Raw genomic sequence first — 23,851 nt, forward strand, 5'->3', positions numbered from 1 at the left:
TGGGACTTCCTGAGGATATGAAATGTCTGATGCCTGTGCATCACCAAAGTCCTTTATTTACTAGCAACGACTCCACTTAAGCGTCTTTCCAGTTTGGCTGAGTCTTAAGTAAATGTTTCAGCTATTGTTACTAGCAATGCACATCCATGCACGGTCGTGTTATTTGTCTTAAATTTGTCCTTAAAAACTCTGAATCCATACGCCTGTCCTGCTACTTTGGCGGACCCAAGTGCTTTATATTAATTGAACCTCCCTGTCTCTGTTAGTTCCTTCAGCCCTATATTCTGCTAAGAACTCTGATTTCCTCCAATTCTGGCCTCCATGTGCAGTGCTGACTTCCCTTAGTCTCAGCAGCACTTTTCGTTGTCTCAAAGTCCACAATTCCTTCCCTACACCTCCCTGCCTCGCTATGTCTTCTCCTTTGAGATGCTCCTTAAAACCTACCTCTGATTTGATTTGATTTGATTTACTATTGTCACATGTATTAGTATACAGTGAAAAGTATTGTTTCTTGCGCGCTATACAAAGCATACCATTCATAGAGAAGGAAAGGAGAGGGTGCACAACGTAGTGTTGCAGTCATAGCTAGGGTGTACAGAAAGATCAACTTAATGAGGTAGGTCCATTCAAAAGTCTGATGACAACAGGGAAGAAGCTGTTCTTGAGTCGCTTGGTCCGTGATCTCAGACTTTTGTATCTTTTTCCCAGTGGAAGAAGGTGGAAGAGAGTATGTTTGGGGTGCATGGGGTCCTTAATTATGCTGGCTGCTTTCCCGAGGCAGTGGGAAGTGTAGACAGTGTCAATGGATGGGAGGCTGGTTTACGTGATGGACTGGGCTTCATTCATGACCCTTTGTAGTTTCTTGCAGTCTTGGACAGAGCAGGAACCATACCAAGCTGTGATACAACCAGAAAGAATGCGACCAACCTTTTGGTCATCTGTTGTGTCGTATTTTTGTCTGGTAACACTCCTGTGCCTTGGGACATTTCACTCCATAAAGATGCTGATATAAGCAGCATCTGATAAACTGATATAACTTGTTGTTCTCTAATTGTACTTTAATAACACAATGGTTAGTGTAAGCCACAACCCTTGCAGTATTTTATAACACTGCCATGTTACAATGGGAGGCTGACATCTGGAACTGAACAGAAAGAATCCCAGTTCTGGTACCAGTCCCACCAGCTCCACTTGCAAGTCAGAAATAAAGTACTGCGAAATATGAAAGGAAGACAGAGGAAGCTGCGAATACTCAGCAGATTAGAATGCATCCGAAAAAAAGCAACACACAGTTAGTATTGCTAGGCTTCCATCTTCAGAACACCCTGTAATTATCCTAAAGTTTATTTATTAGTCACAAGTAGGCTTACATTAACACTGCAATGAAGTTACTGTGAAAATCCCCTAGTCGCCACACTCCGGCGCCTGTTCGGGTTACACTGAGGGAGAATTTAGCGTGGCCAATGCACCCTAACCAGCACGTCTTTCGGACTGTGGGAGGAAATCGGAGCACCCGGAAGAAATCCATGTAGACGTGGGGAGAACGTGCAGACTCCACATAGACAGTGACCCAAGCTGGGAATCAAATCTGTGAGCTGGCAGTGCTAATCACCGCCATTGCCGAGGCCAGTTTTCCCTCATCATCACCCTTTATTCACAACGTGCTCTAAGTGTCGCTCAGCGGCGAGAGAGTACAGCTCAGCCCCGAGTGTACTGACTGCCAGCCTGAGTAGAGCCAGCTAGTTTTAACCCCCCCCCCCCCGATGCTCCTTGCCTATTGGGCGAGACTCCACTCAGGAAGCTCATATTTTACAGGGCCCACAGGGAGTTCTATTGACCGTCCACCGTGGCCATCGTAATAAACCCCTTAAAACCCACCATTGATTCCATAGAATCCATAGATTCCCGACAGTGCAGAAGGAGGCCATTCGGCCCATCGCAGCAACTCTCCGAAAGAGCACCCTACCCAGGCCCACACCCGCCCTGTCCCTCTAACCTTGTGCATTTACCATGGCCAATCCACTTAACGTACACAGCTTCGGACGCTAAGATGCAATTTAGCATGGCCAATTCACCTGACCCGCACATATTTTGACTGTGGAAGGACACCCACGCAGACATGGGGAGAGTGTGCAAACCCTTTTAACAAAATTTCTGTCCTAATGCCTCTATTTAACTTAGATAATGCTCTTGTACAGTCAGCTGGGCTGTTTTACCACATTAAATGCATGTTGTTGGTGAAATGTCAGCATAGATATTCGGCCTATCTTTGAACTCCTGGTCTTAACTTCACCCTTGAAGGTAAGTAGCTTACCATTTTGTGGTACAGGCAATGTGTGGGGTTGGGTTCCCAGGGTACAATGTCGATAGCTGCCCCAATCAAACCAACCTCGCCGTGTGGACGCATCTCAAAGAAGCATTAGCCTTTTATATGTGTGTGTCTAAAGGCCTAATGCCTGCTTCTGGGATGGGTAAAGGACGCTTCTTGTGTGCTCTTACCCAACATGGCAGGAGCTTCACTTTTTAATTGGAAGTGCATGTGCACTTTCAGCCCGCCCACCATTGCGACATGATTAAGAGCCTGGGTGGGATTGTGGTCGGTGCAGGTCCAATGGGCCGAATGGCCCCCTTCTGCACTGTAGGGATTCTATGATTCTATGATAAATGGACACTGCTGCCTGCAACAATTTCTAGCTTGTTGACTACTGGCATTTTTCCAGCCATTTCTGCTTCTATTTCGATTAATAAGTCAGCCATCAGCAGGGTTCCGGAGTACCGCATACAGGGCTGCCTTGGATATCTATTTACCAAGGTGCAAATTAACTCCGTTCCAATCACCAGCTATGTCAACTTGGGAGCCACTCACCCACAAAGAGATGTCCCAAGTCCAAAGGGAGAATGTCATCAGGTGATTATTAATCTCGGGCAAGTGAGCCAGAGTGAAATGAGTTGCTACACATTTACGAAGCTTAATTATTGGAAGTCAGCATTGTTACCAATTGCATTGAATCAGTGTTACAGCACATAGGAGACCATTGGGCCTATCATGTCTGTGCTAGCCCCACCCTTCACCCAAAGCAGCAATTCACCCCTGCCTTTTCCCCATAGCCCTGCACGTTTTTCCTTTTCAAGCAATGATCCAGTTCCCTCTTGAAAGCCTTGACTGACCCTTGTCTCCACCATGCACTCGGGCAGTTCATTCCACATCCGAGCTGCTCGCTGGCTGACAAAAAGGGCCGGAAATTTCTGGCCATTCACACCCCGCCACCTCCGCAAGTGAGGACGGAGAATTTGGCGCTCAGCCAAAATCTCCATTCACCGCAGCGGGACCGGAGAATCCCGCCGGTGGGAACGGCTGGAAAATCCCGGTCCCAAGATTTCTTTTCCCCACCAGCCGTCTTTGCTTCTTTGACCGATTACATGAAATCTGTGTCCTCTGTTTCCAGATCCTTGCACCGTCTGGGAGGTCTCCAATGTGAGAGTTTTAACAACACCAGGTTAAAGTCCAACAGGTTTATTTGGTAGCAAATGCCATGAGCTTTCGGAGTGCTGCTCCTTCGTCAGATGGAGTGGAAATCTGCTCTCAAACAGGGCACAGAGACACAAAATCAAGTTACAGAATACTGATTAGAATGCGAATCTCTACAGCACTGTATCTTTAAGACCTGGTTGACCGCAGAGACTCGCATTCCAACCAGCACTCCGCAACCCGACCCCGTGTCTCCGTGCCCTGCCCGAGAGCAGACCTCCACTCCATCCGACGAAGGAGCAGCGCCCCGAAAGCCAATGGCACCCGCCACCAAACAAACCCGTTGGACCCCAACCTGGTGTTGTTAAAACTCCTACAGGGGAGGTCCCAGAGGATTGGAGAATAGCCAACATTGTTCCTTTGTTTAAGAAGAGTAGCAAGGATAATCCACGTATTATAGGCCGGTGAGCCCTACGTCAGTGGTAGGGAAATTATTGGAGAGGATTCTTCGAGACAGGATTTATTCCCACTTGGAAATAAGTGGACATATTAGCGAGAGGCAACATGGTTTGATCTAGTTTTTCGAGGAAGTGACGAAGATGATTGATGAAGGATCGGGTTGCGGAGTGCTGGTTGGAATGCGAGACTCTGCGGCCATCAGGTCTTAAAGATACAGTGCTGTAGAGATTCGCATTCTAATCAGTATTCTGTAACTTGATTTTGTGTCTCTGTGCCCTGTTTGGGAGCAGATTTCCACTCCATCTGACGAAGGAGCAGCGCTCCGAAAGCTAATGGCATTTGCTACCAAATAAACCTGTTGGACTTTAACCTGGTGTTGTTAGATTCCTTACTGTCGTTACCCCAGTCCAACGCCTGCATCTCCACATCAGGTCTCCAATGTCCAGACCCCATGGTGATTTCAAGCACCTCTGAAATAAACTGTAAATAAAGACAAGAGAAATACTCAACTGGTCAGGCAGCGTCTGTGGAGTGAGGGAAAGACAAGAGGCGTTGGTGGGCTTTCTTAACTATAGTGTCGGCATGGGGGGACTAGGACAGGTTGTTGGTAGTCTGGACACTAAAAACCTGAAGCTCTCGACCTTTTCTACTTCGTCCCCGTTGATGTAGACAGGGGCATGTTCTCCTTTACGCTTCCTGAAGTCGATGACAATCTCCTTCGTTTTGTTGTCCTTCAAATGCAGATTAGAGATAGTCACAGTGCAACAATCCGGATTGAAAATGAACCTGGGGACCATTGGCAGTCCACTTGACAATGTTGCAACTTAAATTAGTTTCCTTCTCTATAAACGGTATGCTTTGTATAGCGCACAAGAAACAATACTCTCCTTTAATTAATTGGCTGCAACACTACATTCTGCACTCGTTTCAACTTTTACAGATGCACCATAGAAAGCATTCTTTCTGGTTGTATCACAGCTTGGTATGTAGTTCTCTGTCTTCACCAAATGAATCCCACCTTTAATCCTGTCCTACTCTGTTTATTATCATCTCTTCCATAATGTCTCTTTTAATATTCTGTTCACTTCCCACATCTCATCTGTACCTCGCTTACCTGTTCCTTTCCTTCAAGTGTTAATTTATTCCACTGGATCATTTCCCTCACCTCTTTCTCAAACAATCTCAAACAATGATGAGACAGCGTAAGGAATGAGATAGAGAATCTGGTGAACTGGTGCAGCAACAATAATCTCTCCCTCAATAGCAACAAAATGAAGGAGATTGTCATCGACTTCAGGAAGCGTAAAGGAGAATATGCCCCTGTCTACATCAACGGGGACGAAGTAGAAAGGGTCGAGAGCTTCAAGTTTTTAGTGTCCAGATCACCAACAACCTGTCCTGGTACCCCCCATGCCGACACTATAGTTAAGAAAGCCCACTGATGCCTCTACTTTCACAGAAGACGAAGGAAATTTGGCATGTCCGCTACAACCTTTACAGATGCACCATAGAAAGCATTCGTTCTGGTTGTATCACAGCTTGGTATGGCTCCTGCTCTGCCCGAGACCGCAAAGAACTACAAAAGGTCGTGAATGTAGCCCAATCCATCACGCAAACCAGCCTCCCATACATTCACTCTGTCTACATTTCCCGCTGCCTCGGCAAAGCAGCCAGCATAATTAAGGACCCCACGCACCCTGGACATTCTTCCACCTTTTTCCTTCAGGAAAAAGATACAAAAGTCTGAGGTCATGTACCAACCGACTCAAAAACATCTTCTTCCCTGCTGCTGTCAGACTTTTGAATGGACTTACCTTGCTTTAAGTTGATCTTTCTCTACATCCTAGCTATAGCTGTAACACTACATTCTGCATTCTCTCGTTTCCTTCTCTATGAACGGTATGCTCTGTCTGTATAGCACTCAAGAAACAATACTTTGCAGTGTATACTAATACATGTGGCAATAATAAATCAAATAACATTTTGGACTGGGAGAGAGTTTCATTATGAAATTTAAAATAAAATTTTCAAAAAACTAGGATTAGTTTCTTTTATGAAAAGGACAATTTGAAGGTGCAGCGACTGGTTTAATCGCTGTGGCTCTGATACACACACACAGCTTGGTATGCCTCCTGCTGTGTCCAAGACCAGAATAAGCTACAAAGGGTCGTGAACGAAGCCCAGTTCATCACGCAAACCAGTCTCCCATCCATTGACTCTGTCTACACTTCCCGCTGCCTCGGCAAAGCAGCCAGCATAATTAAGGACCCCATGCACCCTGGACATTCTCTCTTCCATCTTCTTCCGTCGGGAAAAAGATACAAAAGTCTGAGGTCACGTACCAACCGACTCAAGAACAGCTTCTTCCCTGCTGCTGTCAGACTTTTGAATGGACCAATCTCGCATTAAGTTGATCTTTCTCTACCCCCTAGCTATGACTGTAATACTATATTCTGTACTCTCTCATTTCCTTCTCTATGAAAGGTATGCTTTGTCTGTATAGCATGCAAGAAACAACACTGTATTCCAGTAATGTGACAATCATAGAATCATAGAAACCCTACAGTGCAGAAGGAGGCCATTCAGCCCATCGAGTCTGCACCGACCACAATCCCACCCAGGCCCTACCCCCACATATTTACCCGCTAATCCCTCTAACCTATGCATTTTAGGACTCTAAGGGACAATTTTTAACCTGGCCAATCAACCTAACCCACACATCTTTGGACTGTGGGAGGAAACCAGAACACCCGGAGGAAACCCACGCAGACACAAGGAGAATGTGCAAACTCCACACAGACAGTGACCCGAGCTGGAAATTGAACACAGGACCCTGGAGCTGTGAAGCAGCAGTGCTAACCACTGTGCCACCGTGCCGCCCTATTAAATTTAATCAATATTATTAAACAATATTAAATTAAATCAAATAACATTCTGGAGAAAGTTTATTTTTGAAATTCTTTTGACACAAAGTTTTGACAAAACTAGGACGAGTTTCTTTTATAAAAAGGACAATTTGAAGGTCCAGCCACAGGTTTAATCGAGGTGGCTCTAAAACACACACACGTTACTAGAGGCATTCAGAAGTGTTGTAACTGGCGTAGGGGAAAGCGCGTCACATTACTAGCCCCTCAGTGGTTCGAGTTCCGTTGGTGGCAAATAGTGTTAACTGCAGCTTCCTACATTGTGTTAGCATTGCCTTGCTCACAGAAACCAGTGAACTGTTCCGCCCCTATGATTAGCTTTCTTTCCAGTGGAAGCCGGCCTCCCAACTGTTCACTGACATTTTCCCCTTTTTTTGCTGCTGCAGCGACTCCTTGTGCAGCTGAAGAAATCTCATCAACAAAATACCATTTTAAATCCACCTCCGCACACACACACACACCACACTCTCTCACACTGACACACGTTTTACATAGAAGTTAACACTTGCCTCACTCTAACAAGTGCGCGGTGCAATTTCAAAGGAATATCGGACTCTACATTATTTATTTAGGTGCATTTGTGTAACAAAATAGTAAATAAAAACAGAAAATGCTCAGTGGGAAACATAGCATCAATGGACTTCGTGAAAATTCCTAACTATAATCCCCCACATTATCTGCCACTTGCACCTCAACGCTCAAGTTAAATTCTTGCTCTAAAATTACCTTTTTAATTTAAATATATTAAAATAATGATATATAATAATTATATATGGATTAGATTCGATGTATAATTTCATTAAAGTTAAATTTATTTAATTACATATAATTTAAATTTAAAATTACGTATATAATAATTTAAAATTTTAATTTAACTATATATAAATTATATATAGAATTATAAATTACATATAATATATTATATATATAATTTATAAAATTATGTATATAATAATTTTAAACTTTAATTTAACTATATATATAACTTATATATAGAATTTAAACGTAAAAATTTTTATTTCATAAAAGTTTTTTATATATATAATTTTAATAAATTTAAAATTTCAGTTATATATGTAGTTAAATAAATTTAACTTTAATAAGTTATATACAATATATATTATGTATACTATATAACTTTGTATAATACAATAATATATAATGCATGATAATATATCATACAGTACATATAATTTTATTGTATTTTTAAAATTTATATATATAAAATCATTATACATATAATTTTAAATTTACATTTCATGTATATATGTATTTTAAATTTATATATTCACAGAATCACAGAATCCTACAGTACAGAAGAGGCCATTCGGCCCATCGAGTCTGCACCGACGCATGAAATCCCCTGATCTGCCCACCTAATCCCACTTGCCAGCACCTGGCCCATAACCTTGAATGTTATGATGTGCCAAGTACTCATCCAGGTACTTTTTAAAGGATGTGAGGCATCCTACCTCCACCACCCTCCCAGGCCCTTATTTATTGACTACACCTCCTATTTATTGACTACAGCTCAGCCTTCAACAATTTCTTTCCTTGCCTCCCACAACAGCCCAGAACACAATTCATCCGGACCTGAAGATTCATCCACTTTTAAGCCCGCCAATACCTCCAATACCTTGTCACTCTCTATGATAATTTTCTCTGGAGCCTCACAGTCTCTCTCCCCGAGTTCCATGACTACCTCCTCATTCTCATGTGTGAAAGCAGATGTGAAATGTTCATTTAACACCCTACCAATGTCCTCTGCCTCCACAGATTTCCCCCTTGGTCCCTAATGGGCCCTACTCTTTCCCTGGTTATCCTCTTCCCATTGATATACTTCTAAACTATCTTAGGATTTTCCCTACTTTTACCAGCCAGAGCTTTCTCAAAAAGCCCTCTTTACTCTCCTAATTGATTTCTTAAGCTCCATCCTGCACATTCTGTACTCCACTACTGCCTCCGCAGACCTATTCCCCTTATACTTGTTCAAAGTCTCTCTTTTCCTTCTCATTGTATCCTGAATGTCTGGTCATCCATGGTTCTCTAGGTTGTTACACTTTCCTAATACCCTTGAGGGAACATGTTGGGCCTGTACCCTTCCCATTTTATCTTTGAACACCTCCCACTGCTCTTCCGTAGATTTCCTCACAAGTAACTCGTTCTACCTTGGCCAGATCCTGCCTAATTCTGTGAAAATCTAATTTCCCCCAATCTAAAACTTTTTCCTGCTGTTGTAGGGAAAAATCCCTTGTACCAGTGCATTCAAGAGGTCGAGTCTCAAGGCAAGGTTCAAAGTGTTTTTCTTTATTGTTCAATTACTGGGATCCCAGGGAGACCCCCGTAGCCAGCTCAGAAACAGTGGCTTGGCCACGATGATCTCAACAGTTACACATTCGCTCTGGATATTTATAGGAATCCAAATTCGAGCGGGAACATTTGCTCATACATTTTTACAATACCTAAAAAGTGGCCTATCTGGTCAGGAAGTTCCCTGGTAGACTTTGTCAATTTGCATCTGTATGGTGTGTGTCCGTGTTAATGGGACTGCCTGTTCTTGCCCCGGTGTTTTAATGTGTTTCCCATTATCCTCTTGATGTGTCCCCTTATCTAAATCGACCTCTGATGTTTTGTGTCTGTATTCTATGCTTGCGAGATTAGGTGTTAATGTCATTTTGTCCTGCTGTGTGTAGGGGGATTTAATCTAATCTTTTATTCTTTTTATCCTGATTTATCAAGTTTCTTTGCCTGCCTTGGCCATTTTATTCCCATAATATTTTATTTACAGTACAATTGTGCCATATATCCCACTCCCAGGTCTTGACTCGCCGATATCCCGATCTTCTTGGCCAAAGGCTGGTTTAAAATGCAGCTTCGTGCTGTTGCTGGGCAGAATAAGGATCTTCTGTCGGCTTTGAAATTAAAGGTCTCTCAGCTGTGCAGAGGGGGGATTTAAACGAATGTCCATTCGGGTGTTCCCCTCTGCATTGTGGGCACGTTATGAATGGTGCCAATCAGTCCAATAAATGAATATGTTTAATGAGGTGAATATTGATGAGATAATAAAAATATGGCTTTGGAAAATGGCCTACTTCACTGCAACTTGTCAATTTCTTTGTCCATAACAAATTTGAATTGAACCATGTTGTGGTCGCTATCACAGAAATGCTTCCAAATGTGGATATAGCAGGAGCCAGCGTGTAGAAGACTGTGTGCCAAAAAAGCAAATCCATGTGTTCCCCAACCGGAAACCATGGATGAACAGGGATATCCACTTCTTGCTGAAGTCCAGGTCTGAGGCATTCAAGTCAGGCGACCCCAACCTATACAAGAAAGCCAGATACGACCGAAGGAGATCCATCAAAGATGCCAAAAGACAGTACCGACCAAGCTAGAGTCCCAGGCTAGCCACACCGACCCCCGCCGACTATGGCAAGGTCTGCAAGACATAACAGGCTACAAGGTGAAGGCATGTAAAATTGCCAGCTCCAACGCACCCCTCCCTGATGAGCTCAATGCATTCTATGCACGTTTTGAGCAAGAGATCAGCGAGAGCATGCCCATCATCCCGGAAGCCCTGGATGAACCTGTATGTGGGGTCACCATTGCAGATGTCAGAGCTACTTTCTCGAAGGTTAACCCATGGAAAGCGACTGGCTCAGATGGGGTACCCAGACGAGCACTCTGGCGGAGGTATTCACAGACATCTTCAACCTCTCTTTACAACAATCTGAGGTCCCTATCTGCTTCAAGAAGACAACCATCATCCCGGTACCTAAGAAAAACCAAGCAGTGTGCCTTAATGACTATCGATCGGTGGCTCTGACATCCATCATTATGAAGTGCTTCGAAAGGTTAGTCATGGCATGAATCAATTCCAGCCTCCCGGACAACCTGGATCCACTACAGTTTGCCTACTGCCGCAACAGGTCCACAGTAGATGCCATCTCCCTGGCCTTGCACTCAATCCTGGAATACCTAGATAACAAGAACACCTGTGTTAGACTCCTATTTATTGACGACAGCTCAGCCTTTAATACCATTATTCCCACAAAATTCATCTCCAAACTCCATGGCCTGGGCCTTGGCACCTCCCTCTGCGACTGGATCCTGAACTTCCAAATGCACAGACCACAATCAGTAAGGAGAGGTAACAACACCTCCTCCACGATTATCCTCAACACCGGTGCCCCACAAGGCTGTGTTCTCAGCCCCCTACTATACTCCTATACACCAAAGACTGTGTGGCCAAATTCCCCTCCAATTCAATTTTCAAGTTTTGCTGATGACACCACCATAGTGGGTCGGATCTCAAACAATGCTGAGACAGAGTACAGGAATGAGACAGACAATCTGGTGAACTGGTGCGGCAACAATAATTTCTCCCTCAATGTCAACAAAACGAAGGAGATTGTCATCGACTTCAGGAAGCATAAAAGAGAACATGCCCCTGTCTATATCAATGGGGATGAAGTAGAAAGGTTCGAGAGCTTCAAGTTTTTAGGTGTCCAGATCACCAACAACCTGTCCTAGTATCCCCATGTTGACATTATAGTTAAAAAAGCCCACCAACGCCTCTACTTTCTCAGAAGACTAAGGAAATTTGGCATGTCAGCTACGACTCTCACCAACTTTTACAGATGCACAGTTTGATATGACTCCTGCTCTGCCCAAGACCGCAAGAAACTACAAAAGGTCGTGAATGTAGCCCAATCCATCACGCAAACCAGCCTCCCATCCATTGACTCTGTCTACACTTGGCACTGCCTTGGCAAAGCAGCCAGCATAATTAAGGACCCCACGCACCCTGGACATTCTCTCTTCCACCTTCTTCCATCGGGAAAAAGATACAAAAGTCTGAGGTCACGTACCAACCAATTCAAGAACAGCTTCTTCCCTGCTGCTGTCAGACTTTTGAATGGACTTACCTTGCATTAAGTTGATCTTTCTCTACACCCTAGCTATGACTGTAACACTACATTCTGCACTCTCTCATTTCCTTCTCTATGAACGGTATGCTTTGTCTGTGTAGCGTGCAAGAAACAATAATTTTCACTGTATGTTAATGCATGTGACAATAATAAATCAAATAAAATCAAAAAGCCATACCAAGCTGTGATACAACCAGAAAGAATGCTTTCTATGTTACATCTGTAAAAGTTGGTGAGAGTCGTAGTGGACATGCCAAATTTCCTTAGTCTTCTGAGAAAGTAGAGGCGTTGGTGGGATTTCCTAACTATAGTGTCGGCATGGGGGACCAAGACAGGTTGTTGGTGATCTGGACACCTAGAAACCTGAAGCTCTCGACCATTTCTACTTCATCCCCATGGACGTAAACAGAGGCATATCCTCCATTTCACTTCCGGAAGTTGATGACTATCTCCTTCGTTTTGTTGGCCTATCCCCCCACACCCTTCCTCACACAGGTCACCGGCATTGATGCCCTCCTGGTGCCCCCCCCCCATTTGACCCCTGAGATGCCCCCCCCCCCATCAGAACCCCTTTCATGCTCCAATCCTGCCAACCCCATTCTTGCTCCACCCCGTACAACCTCCCATGCATAGCCACACCTAACATAGCTCCTTTGGGTAGCCCACCTCATGGCCCCCGTCAGGCTCCACCCATGTAGGCACATCCCGGCCATGCCATGACCATCATCCCTGTACCAACAAAAGTCCAGGCAACATTCCCTAATGGCTCTGACGTCCATCATTATGAAGTGCTTCGAAAGGTTAGTCATGGCACAAATCAACTTCAGCCTCCCAGATTGCCTTGATCCACTATAGTTTGCCGAATGCCACAGCAGACACCATCTCCCTGGCCCTGCGCTCAACCCTAGAATACCTGGATAACAAAGACACCTATGTCAGACTCCTATTTGTTGACCACAGCTCACCCTTCAACACCATTATTCCTACAAAACCCAAATCCAAATTCCGTGGCCTGGGCCTCGGCTCCCCCCTCTGCGACTGGATCCTGAACTTCTTAATCCACAGACCACAATCAGTAAGGATAGGCAACAACACATCCTCCACAATCATCCTCAACACCGGTGCCACCAGGATTGTCCTCAGCCCCTTGCCATATTCCTTATACATCTGTGACTGTGCGGCCAAATTCCCCTCCAACTCGATTTTCAGGTTTGCTGATGACACCACCGTAATGGGTCGGATCTCAAACAATGATGAGATGGAGTACAGGAACTGATAGAAAATCTGGTGAACTGGTGCGGCAACAATAATCTCTTCCTCAATGTCAACAAAACGTAGGAGATAGTCATTGACCTCAGGAAATGTAGTGGAGGATATGCCCCTGTCTACATCAATGGGGATGAAGTGGAAATGGTTGAGGGCCTCAGGTTTCTAGGTGTCCAGATCAACAACCTGCCCTGGCCCCTCTATGCCAATGCTACAGTTTAGAAATCCCACCAACGCCTCTACTTTCTCAGGAATCTAAGGAAATTTGGCATGTCCACTACGGCTCTCTCCAACCTTTGAAGATGCACCATAGAAAGCATTGTTTCTGGTTGTATGACAGCTTGTTACGGCTCCTGCTCTGTCCAAGACCGCAATAAGCTACAAAGGGTCATGCACGAATCAGAGGCCATCACTCAAACCAGCCTTCTATCCATTGGCTCTGTCTACACTTCCTACTGTCTCGGAAAAGTGGCCAGCATAATCAAGGACCACACGCACCCCAGACATATTCCTTTCCACCTTCTTCCAATATTTTCAAGTTTGCTGACGACATCACCGTAATGGGTCGGATCTCAAATAATGACGAGAAAGAGTACAGGAATGAAATAGACAATCTGGTGAACTGGTGCGGCAACAATAATCTCTCCCTCAATGTCAACAAAACGAAGGAGATTGTCATCGACTTCAGGAAGCGTCTACATCAATGGGGATGAAGTAGAAAGGATCGAGAGCTTCAAGTTTTTAGGTGTCCAGATCACCTATCCTGGTCCCTCCATGCTAAAACTATAGTTAACAAAGCCCACCAATGCCTCTACTTTCTCAGAAGACTAAGGAAATTTGGCATGTCAGCCACGACTCTCATCAACTTTTACAAATGCACCATAGAAAGCATTCTTTCTGGTTGTATCACAGCTTGGTGTGACTCCTGCTCTGCCCAAGACCGCAAGGAACTACAAATGTCGTGAATGTAGCCCAAACCATCACGCAAACCAGCCTCCCATCCATTGACTCTGCCTACACTTCCCGCTGCCTCGGAAAAACAGCCAGCATAAATAAGGACCCCACGCATATACTCTCTTCCACCTTCTTCCGTCGGGAAAAAGGTACAAAAGTCTGAGGTCACGTAGAGGACTCAAGAAGCTTCTCCCCTGCTGCTTATCTACCTTATATTAATTGATCTTTCTATACACCCCAGCTATGACTGTAACACTGCATTTTGCACACTCTCCTTCAATTAATTGACTGTAACACTACATTCTGCACTCCCTCCTTTCCTTATCTATGAACGGTATGCTTTGTCTGCATAGCCCGCAAGAAGCAATACTTTTCACTGTATGTTCATACATGTGGCAATAAGAAATCAAATCAAATTCCTTCTCTATGAACGGTATGCTCCGTCTGGAGAGCACTCAAGAAACAATACTTTGCAGTGCATACGAATACATGTGACATTATTAAATCAACTCAAGTAATATTTTGGACGGAGGGAGACTTTAATTATGAAATTTAGAATCACGTCTTGACAAAACTGGGGTTTTTTTGTCCTTTGAAAAAAAAGGACAATTTAAAGGTGCGGTTGAACGGCAGTGCCTCTGAAACACACACTGTTACTGGAGGCATTCAGAAGCGCTAGAGCTATCAGAGTTCAGCGGTGGCGTAGTGGTTAGTGCGTCAGGTTACTAGCTGCTAGACTCCGGCGGTTCGAGTCCCGCTCCATGCAAACTTCGTTCCTCCCCCCAGTGCTGCAGCTTTCTACTTCAGCATTGTTAACGTAAGTCTGCTTACAGAAAAGAGTCAGCCATGGCCGTAGATTAGCTCCCATTCCATTGGAAGCACGGTCACTACATGGTTACTCACATTTTCCTCCTTTTGGCATTCATTTCTGCTGCTGCAGCGACTCCTTCTGCAGCTCAAGAAATCTCATCAACAAAATACCATTTTCAATCCACTTCGCGCACACACACCACACTCTGTCACACCAACACATGTTTGAGATAGAAATTGACACTCGCCTGATCCTAACATGTGCGCACTGCAATTCAATGGAATATCGGACTCTACATCATTTATTTTAGGTGCATTTGTGTAACAAAATACTCAATAAAAACAGAAAATGCTCAGTGGGAAACAGCATCAATGGGCTTTGTGAAAATTCCTAACTATAATCCCCCACATTGTCTGCCACTTACACCTCAACACTCAAGTTAAATCCTTACTCCAGAATTATATATCTAATTTAACGAGATGAAAATTATATATAATTTAAATTTGATGTATAATTTCATTAAAGTTAAATTTATTTATCATTTAATATTATTTAATAATATAAAATGATAAATATTATTTAATATTAAATATATTATTTCTATGAAAATTATATATAACTTAAATTAGGTGTATAATTTCATTAAAGTTAAATTTATTTATCATTTACTATTATTTAATATTAAATATATTATTTAATATCAGTTAAAATTATATATATAATTTATTTAATTACATATATATTTTTATATATATATTTTAATAAATGTAAATTCGAAATTTTAAAATTATATAATTAAATAAATTTAACTTTAATAAATTATATATAATATATTATGTATAATAACTTTATATAATATAATTTCATATAATTCATGATACTATAATATCATACAATATAGCCATAGTTTTATTACATTTAAAAAATATATATATATAAAATTGTTATATAGAATTTTCAATTTAAATTTGCTATATATGTATTTTAAACTTATATATTATATATAATTTTCCTCAGGAAAGTCTGTATGGAGTCGTAACATATTCAAGGTAATGTAAATAACTATGAGGCTTCCTTCCAAGGAGGAAATTAAATATTTTCCAACTTTGCTCTTAAAGTAGTGAAGCAAAATATTAGTGATCTTTTTCAGATGTAGCATATATGTACAATATGTACATATGTACAATATACCACTGGAATAAAAGATCATGGTTGGAATTTACCTCCCTCCGCTCCCCCCCCCCCCCCCCCCCACCCTCCCCACGCCCCAATAAAACTAAGGGCACGGTCTTACCGGGCTGGTCACGCTGCAGTGAGGTTGGAAAATTTGGCGGCCAACCAAATCTCCATTCACTGCGGTGGCTTGGGAAAATCCCGCTGGCATAAATGGTGGTAAGATTCCGGTCTAAGTGTCATAAAGGTGAGAAAACCAAAGCCGTGTACACTGGTCCGTCAGGCGTCCTCCAGACTGCAATCATCCCACACACAGGCCCTTTTTGGGAGAGTGGTGAGCTGTGCGCCAGTGCTTGGCGGGGACGGGGGGGTGGGGGGGGGGGGGGGGGGAGCCGGGCCAAAACCCGCCGGTGAGCCTGGCTGCAGGGCTCTCGGGTGCCATTTTGCTAGGGTGCCCCGACCACACAGTGAACTGGGAGATCTCCTCACTCCTGCCACGGACATCAAGACCCCACACACCGGATCGGCAACATGTTTGATTTAATTTGGTGTGATTTATTATCGTCCTATGTATCAGTATACGGTGAGAAGTATTGTTACTTGCGCAGACAAAGCATACTGTACATAGAGAAGGAAAGGAGAGAGTGCAGATTGTAGTGTTACAGTCATAGCTAGGGTGTAGAGAAAAATCAACTTAATGCAAGATAGGTCCATTCAAAAGTCTGATGGGAGCAGGGAAGAAGCTGTTCTTGAGTCCTGCTGCAGCGAGATTGGAAAATTTGGTGGGAGAATTTGCTGGGAAAATCCCCCTGGCGTGAATCGTGGTAAGAGGCCGGCCTAAGGGCGGGATTTTACCACCTCGTCGCGCCCGCTTCTGGGGGGCGAAAATGTCAAGTGAAGGAGATTGTCATCGACTTCAGGAAGCGTAAAGGAGAACATGTCCCTGTCTACAACCAAGGGGACGAAGTAGAAAGGGTCGAGAGCGTCAAGATTTTAGGTGCCCAGATCACCTATCCTGGTCCCTCCATGCCGACACTATAGTTAAGAAAGTCCACCAATGCTTCTACTTTCTCAGAAGACTAAGGAAATTTGGCGAGTCAGCTGCGACTCTCACCACCTTTTACAGATGCACCATAGAAAGCATTCTTTCTGGTTGTATCACAGCTTGGTGCGACTCCTGCTCTGCCCAAGACCGCAAAGAACTACAAATGTCGTGAATGTAGCCCAAACCATCACGCAAACCAGCCTCCCATCCATTGACTCTGTCTACACTTCCCGCTGCCTCGGAAAAACAGCCAGCGTAAATAAGGACCCCACGCACCCCGGACATTCCCTCTTCCACCTTCTTCCGTCGGGAAAAAGATACAAAAGTCTGAGGTCACGTACCAACCGACTCAAGAACAGCTTCTTCCCTGCTGCTGACAGACTTCTGAATGGATCTACCTTATATTAATTGATCTTTCCATGCACCCTAACTATGACTGTAACACTGCATTTTGCACACTCTCCTTCAATTAATTGACTGTAACACTACATTCTGCACTCCCTCCTTTCCTTATCTATGAACGGTATGCTTTGTCTGCATAGCCCGCAAGAAGCAATACTTTTCACTGTATGTTCATACATGTGACAATAAGAAATCAAATCAAATTCCTTCTCTATGAACGGTATGCTCCGTCTGGAGAGCACTCAAGAAACAATACTTTGCAGTGCATATGAATACATGTGACATTATTAAATCAACTCAAGTAACATTTTGGACGGAGGGAGACTTTAATTATGAAATTTAGAATCACGTCTTGACAAAACTGGGGTTTTTTTGTCCTATTTGAAAAAAAAGGACAATTTAAAGGTGCGGTTGAAAGGCAGTGCCTCGAAACACAGGCATTCAGAAGCGCTAGAGCTATCAGAGTTCAGCGGTGGCGTAGTGGTTAGTGCGTCAGGTTACTAGCTGCTAGACTCCGGCGGTTCGAGTCCCGCTCCATGCAAACTTCGTTCCTCCCCCCAGTGCTGCAGCTTTCTACTTCAGCATTGTTAACGTAAGTCTGCTTACAGAAAAGAGTCAGCCATGGCCGTAGATTAGCTCCCATTCCATTGGAAGCACGGTCACTACATGGTTACTCACATTTTCCTCCTTTTGGCATTCATTTCTGCTGCTGCAGCGACTCCTTCTGCAGCTCAAGAAATCTCATCAACAAAATACCATTTTCAATCCACTTCGCGCACACACACCACACTCTGTCACACCAACACATGTTTGAGATAGAAATTGACACTCGCCTGATCCTAACATGTGCGCACTGCAATTCAATGGAATATCGGACTCTACATCATTTATTTTAGGTGCATTTGTGTAACAAAATACTCAATAAAAACAGAAAATGCTCAGTGGGAAACAGCATCAATGGGCTTTGTGAAAATTCCTAACTATAATCCCCCACATTGTCTGCCACTTACACCTCAACACTCAAGTTAAATCCTTACTCCAGAATTATATATCTAATTTAACGAGATGAAAATTATATATAATTTAAATTTGATGTATAATTTCATTAAAGTTAAATTTATTTATCATTTAATATTATTTAATAATATAAAATGATAAATATTATTTAATATTAAATATATTATTTCTATGAAAATTATATATAACTTAAATTAGGTGTATAATTTCATTAAAGTTAAATTTATTTATCATTTACTATTATTTAATATTAAATATATTATTTAATATCAGTTAAAATTATATATATAATTTATTTAATTACATATATATTTTTATATATATATTTTAATAAATGTAAATTCGAAATTTTAAAATTATATAATTAAATAAATTTAACTTTAATAAATTATATATAATATATTATGTATAATAACTTTATATAATATAATTTCATATAATTCATGATACTATAATATCATACAATATAGCCATAGTTTTATTACATTTAAAAAATATATATATATAAAATTGTTATATAGAATTTTCAATTTAAATTTGCTATATATGTATTTTAAACTTATATATTATATATAATTTTCCTCAGGAAAGTCTGTATGGAGTCGTAACATATTCAAGGTAATGTAAATAACTATGAGGCTACCTTCCAAGGAGGAAATTAAATATTTTCCAACTTTGCTCTTAAAGTAGTGAAGCAAAATATTAGTGATCTTTTTCAGATGTAGCATATATGTACAATATGTACATATGTACAATATACCACTGGAATAAAAGATCATGGTTGGAATTTACCTCCCTCCGCCCCCCCCCCCCCCCTCCCCACGCCCCAATAAAACTAAGGGCACGATCTTACCGGGCTGGTCACGCTGCAGTGAGGTTGGAAAATTTGGCGGCCAACCAAATCTCCATTCACTGCGGTGGCTTGGGAAAATCCCGCTGGCATAAATGGTGGTAAGATTCCGGTCTAAGTGTCATAAAGGTGAGAAAACCAAAGCCGTGTACACTGGTCCGTCAGGCGTCCTCCAGACTGCAATCATCCCACACACAGCCCCTTTTTGGGAGAGTGGTGAGCTGTGCGCCAGTGCTTGGCGGGGGCGGGGGGGGGGAGGGGCGGGAGCCGGGCCAAAACTCGCCGGTGAGCCTGGCTGCAGGGCTCTCGGGTGCCATTTTGCTAGGGTGCCCCGATCACACAGTGAACTGGGAGATCTCCTCACTCCTGTGTTGTGGGAAAAATCCACCAGTAGTCAGACTTCGAGATTCAGAAAATACGATTTATTAAACGGAGCTCCGTGGAGAAAAGCGCTATGTTCATAGAACACTTTTTCTCAATTGTATACCGGGAGCGGTTCAATTTTATACCCTTTACACAATGGGTTAGACCGGTGATTCGAAGATTATCACATTTACAAGTATTTAGCATTTCATGAATGGGTACATTTCCCCATATTTACAAGAATACAAACAGGTATAGACATTTAGCATTTTATGAATGGGTCTATCAATGGCTAGTTTCGTCTTGTGCGGGTGCTAATCGGTTCCCTCGCATTCATATTTCCCGCCTTCCTCTAGCATTAATCTAAGCTCTTTGTTTAGGGGTTTCCTTATCTTAAAGATGTTTCGACCCTTGGCTTTGGCTTCCTGAGGTGTTTGTTTGCTATGAGTCACTGTCTGTACTTTGTAAGTGGTTTGTCTGTCAGGATTCTGGCTTGACGTTATTTCTGAAAAGCGGGAGCCTGTGGCTGTTTTTCTGGCTTCTTTCACAGTTAACCCTGTGTGTGCCAGGCAGCCATTTCACAGTGTGCTTTCTTGTGCTGCCATTTTAAAGTGTGCCCCCTTTGTATTTTCCCCTTACAGTCCCTCCTGTTGGTCGGATTATAGCTTGGACAATCCTCAGACCACCAATCATACATTCACATATACAGGTTCTCGTTCTTCTCTTCTTCTTTGCTTCTTTTGATGTCTTTATTTCTTCCAGTATCTTCATTTCTTCTGACGTCTTCGGGGATCTTCATTAGGGGTTCTTCTTCGATGTACACACTGGCTCCTGGCACAATTCTTGTCAACATTATTTTAAAACAGGCTTTAAGGCATCCCACAGTCAGACAACAGACAAGTATAATGACAATGAGTATAATCAACCCATGTAACAGGTACGATTCCCAGGATTCTCCCACCAGCCAAGCCAGCCAACTACCTCCTCTTGTGGGTCCCTGTCTAAAGTTATCGAGTTGCGTCCTGATGTCATTGATGACTTGTGTAATATTGTAAGACTCATCTGTGACATGGGTTATGCATTTGTTGCCTATGATGGCACATACTCCCCCTTGTTGTGCTAACTGGTAGTCCACTGTGTATCGTGTCTGCTGAGCATACAATCTTAACTCAGCCATTTCTTGGTTGACAGCCTCCAATGCTTTTGAAGTGCTGTTTCCCAGGATTGTTAGCCCACAAACAATATGGTTTCTATTCTTAGCTCCAATTACCCCGGCTGACCCTCCTAGAGATAAAGTTCCGAGGAACCCATACCCCAGTGAGGATCCCAATGTATTCGGGGTTTCCCAGTTAGCGCAGAATTCCCTGCTAATAGCCCGGGTCACTATTCTCCTCCTAATGTACCCCTTCTGAGGGCATGGAACAGTCAGTGGCCCGATTGTTCCTACCGCAAAACGGTTTGGGAGGTTTGGGGTTTCTGTCATGTAGGTACCATTGAAGAGGAATACATACCCCTTCTTAGCCCGGTAGCATTTAGTGTCCCAATTGTGAGTTTGCTCATACTGCCAATTGTTCAGTTCACTTAGCTTCCCGTTTGATCCCACCACCTGGTAAGTATCAAAGGGGTATGTCCATTTGGCTGAGCTTACGTGAGTCCCATTACATTGCCCGCAAATAAGCTGTCTTCCCGCGGTTATATTTAAACATTTTCGTTCGTCACAAATACAAATAATCCGTCCCTTGTTGATCCGACAATGTTGACGGACACACTGTGTCTGTACACAAGAATCATTCTTAGGAACTAAGGCATAGGCACATCCCCATCCCTGCCCCGTGAAACAAAGCGGATAGCTTGCAGTGTCTGGGCAAGCTTTTCCTCCCTCCTGTTGGGACCCCTTGCATGTAGGATTTGTGGGGTTTACAAGTCCCACACATCTCCCCTGTAAACCTCTTTTATATTTGCCAATTTGTCCCTTACAGGGTGTCTCTGATGTATCTACAGTATATAAGTCATGAGGGGTCCACCCAGGGGTGGCTACAAATAGGGCTTCTACAGATTGTGTTAATGGGTAACATACAGTTCGATTCCCATGTAAATGTATGTGGGCTTTGTAAAACAAGTTGTCTTCTAGCCCAGTCAGATTTACGGTTACCACAACACAAAATAATACAATTACATACACGATTACATACATTTTCGCAACAGTTGTAACTTAATATTACACTTTTAATCTTTTACAGTTTATTTCGTTTATTAACCCGCGCACGCCGGCTCTTGCTTGCAGTCTTTGCCTGTGTCGAAGAAAGCAGTTCTGTTAGTTCATCAATTTAGCTTACTTATCTCCTTTGTATAATTTCAGCTGTGTCCAGCGCTTCCAGACACCTTTCCCTCTTATGTCTATACAGGCACAGGTGTCCCCACTAATTATAATTTCATATGGCCCATTCCACTTTGGTGCAAACCCTGGTTTGTCGGGTAGTGTTTTCACTAGGACGCGACTTCCCACTGTTGGGACGTCAGGAAGCGTTTCCAGCTCTCTCTCTGCGTCTTTTATTTCCTGATTATCTTTTACCAATTTGCGCATCCCTTTTAGCTGGGTGCTCAGGTCCAGAACGTATCTCTTGATTTTATCTTTTAGTGGACCGACATCGGTCCCACCTGTTATGATGCTTTCTGGTAACTGCATCGCCCGTCCTGTCATTAGTTCATAAGGGGTTAATCCGGTGGTCCGGTTCGTGGTCGCCCTTAATTTCATTAGTATGGTGGGCAATACCTCTGTCCACCTTCTTCCTGATGTCTGCATGGCCTTAGCAAGTGCATTTTTTAGTGTTCTGTTCATTCGTTCTACCATTCCAGAGCTCTGCGGGTGGTAGGGGATGTGAAATTTTTGTTTTATCCCCATTAATTGGCACACTGTTTTTATTACCTTTCCAGTGAAGTGCGTTCCCCGGTCCGAATCAATTTGTAGGGGTACCCCCCATCTTGGGATTACCTCTTCTGCCAATATTCTGGCCACTGTGGTGGCCGTGCAGTTTGAAGTTGGGAATGCTTCCACCCACCGGGTGAATTGGTCTATGATGACCAGACAGTAAGTTTTGCCATGGGACTGTGGCAGTGGTCCTGTAAAATCCAGTTGTAGATGTTCCCAGGGTCCTTTGGGTCTCGGCTGGTGTCCCATTTTAATTTTTATGGGTCTGCCAGGGTTGTGTTGCACGCACGTCACGCATCGGTGACAGTGTCGGGCAATATCCTTTCCCATTCCCTTCCACCACCACTCCTTTCCGATATTAGTGATCATGGCCTCTCTACCCACATGTGAGAGTCCATGATGTAATCCCAATAGGGTGTTTTGTATGCACTCTGGTGCTATTACCTTATCTTCTCGTCTCCAAATGTTATCTGTCCCCTTGACTGCTCCCTGCGCTTCCCACTTCTCTTTTTCTTCCTTTGGGGTATCCTCATGTAAACCCTGAATGTCTACTTCGGCTTCTGTTGGTTCTATTGTTGCTATGGGTAATTCATCAATCGTTTCCTGCTCTAGGGCTATCTGTGCTGCCCTATCTGCGGCTTGGTTTCCTTTGAAATTTAGCCAGTCGGGGCTATCTCTTCCGGGTTCCTTCTGGTGCGCTTTAATTTTTATTACTGCGGCTTCTCTAGGTCTCTCGCTAGCTCTTAATAACGCCTCAATTCTCTGTTGGTGCTTGATAGGGGTTCCCCCTGTCGTTATGAACCCCCTCCTTCCCCAAGCTGTCATATAATCATGTATGACTCCGAAGGCATAGCGGCTGTCTGAATAAATGTTTACCGCTTTACCCTCGGACAACTCAAGTGCCTGGGTGAGTGCCACCAGTTCTGCCACTTGTGCGGACAAGCTTCCGTCAATTCTTCCTGACCTCACTGTTTCTCGCTTACTATTTACGACTGCCCATCCTGTTCGGGGTGATCCCTCCACATATTTACGTGACCCATCCACAAAGAGGGTCTCTTCCGCCGTTACCAGGGGCATGTCCTTTATCCTTCCTTCTCCTTCTCCTGCATCCACATCCCCACAATTGTGGGGTTCTCCTCCATCTAAGATTCCTTCTGCTGGGTTATTTCCCGTATCCCTTATTATTGTTACGGACTTACTGGGAGGTAAGAGGACAGCTTCCCATTTAGCCCTTCTCATGTTGGAGACTGACTTTAGT

This window comes from Mustelus asterias, chromosome 20 (assembly GCF_964213995.1).
Source record: "Mustelus asterias chromosome 20, sMusAst1.hap1.1, whole genome shotgun sequence".
Lineage (NCBI taxonomy): Eukaryota > Metazoa > Chordata > Chondrichthyes > Carcharhiniformes > Triakidae > Mustelus > Mustelus asterias.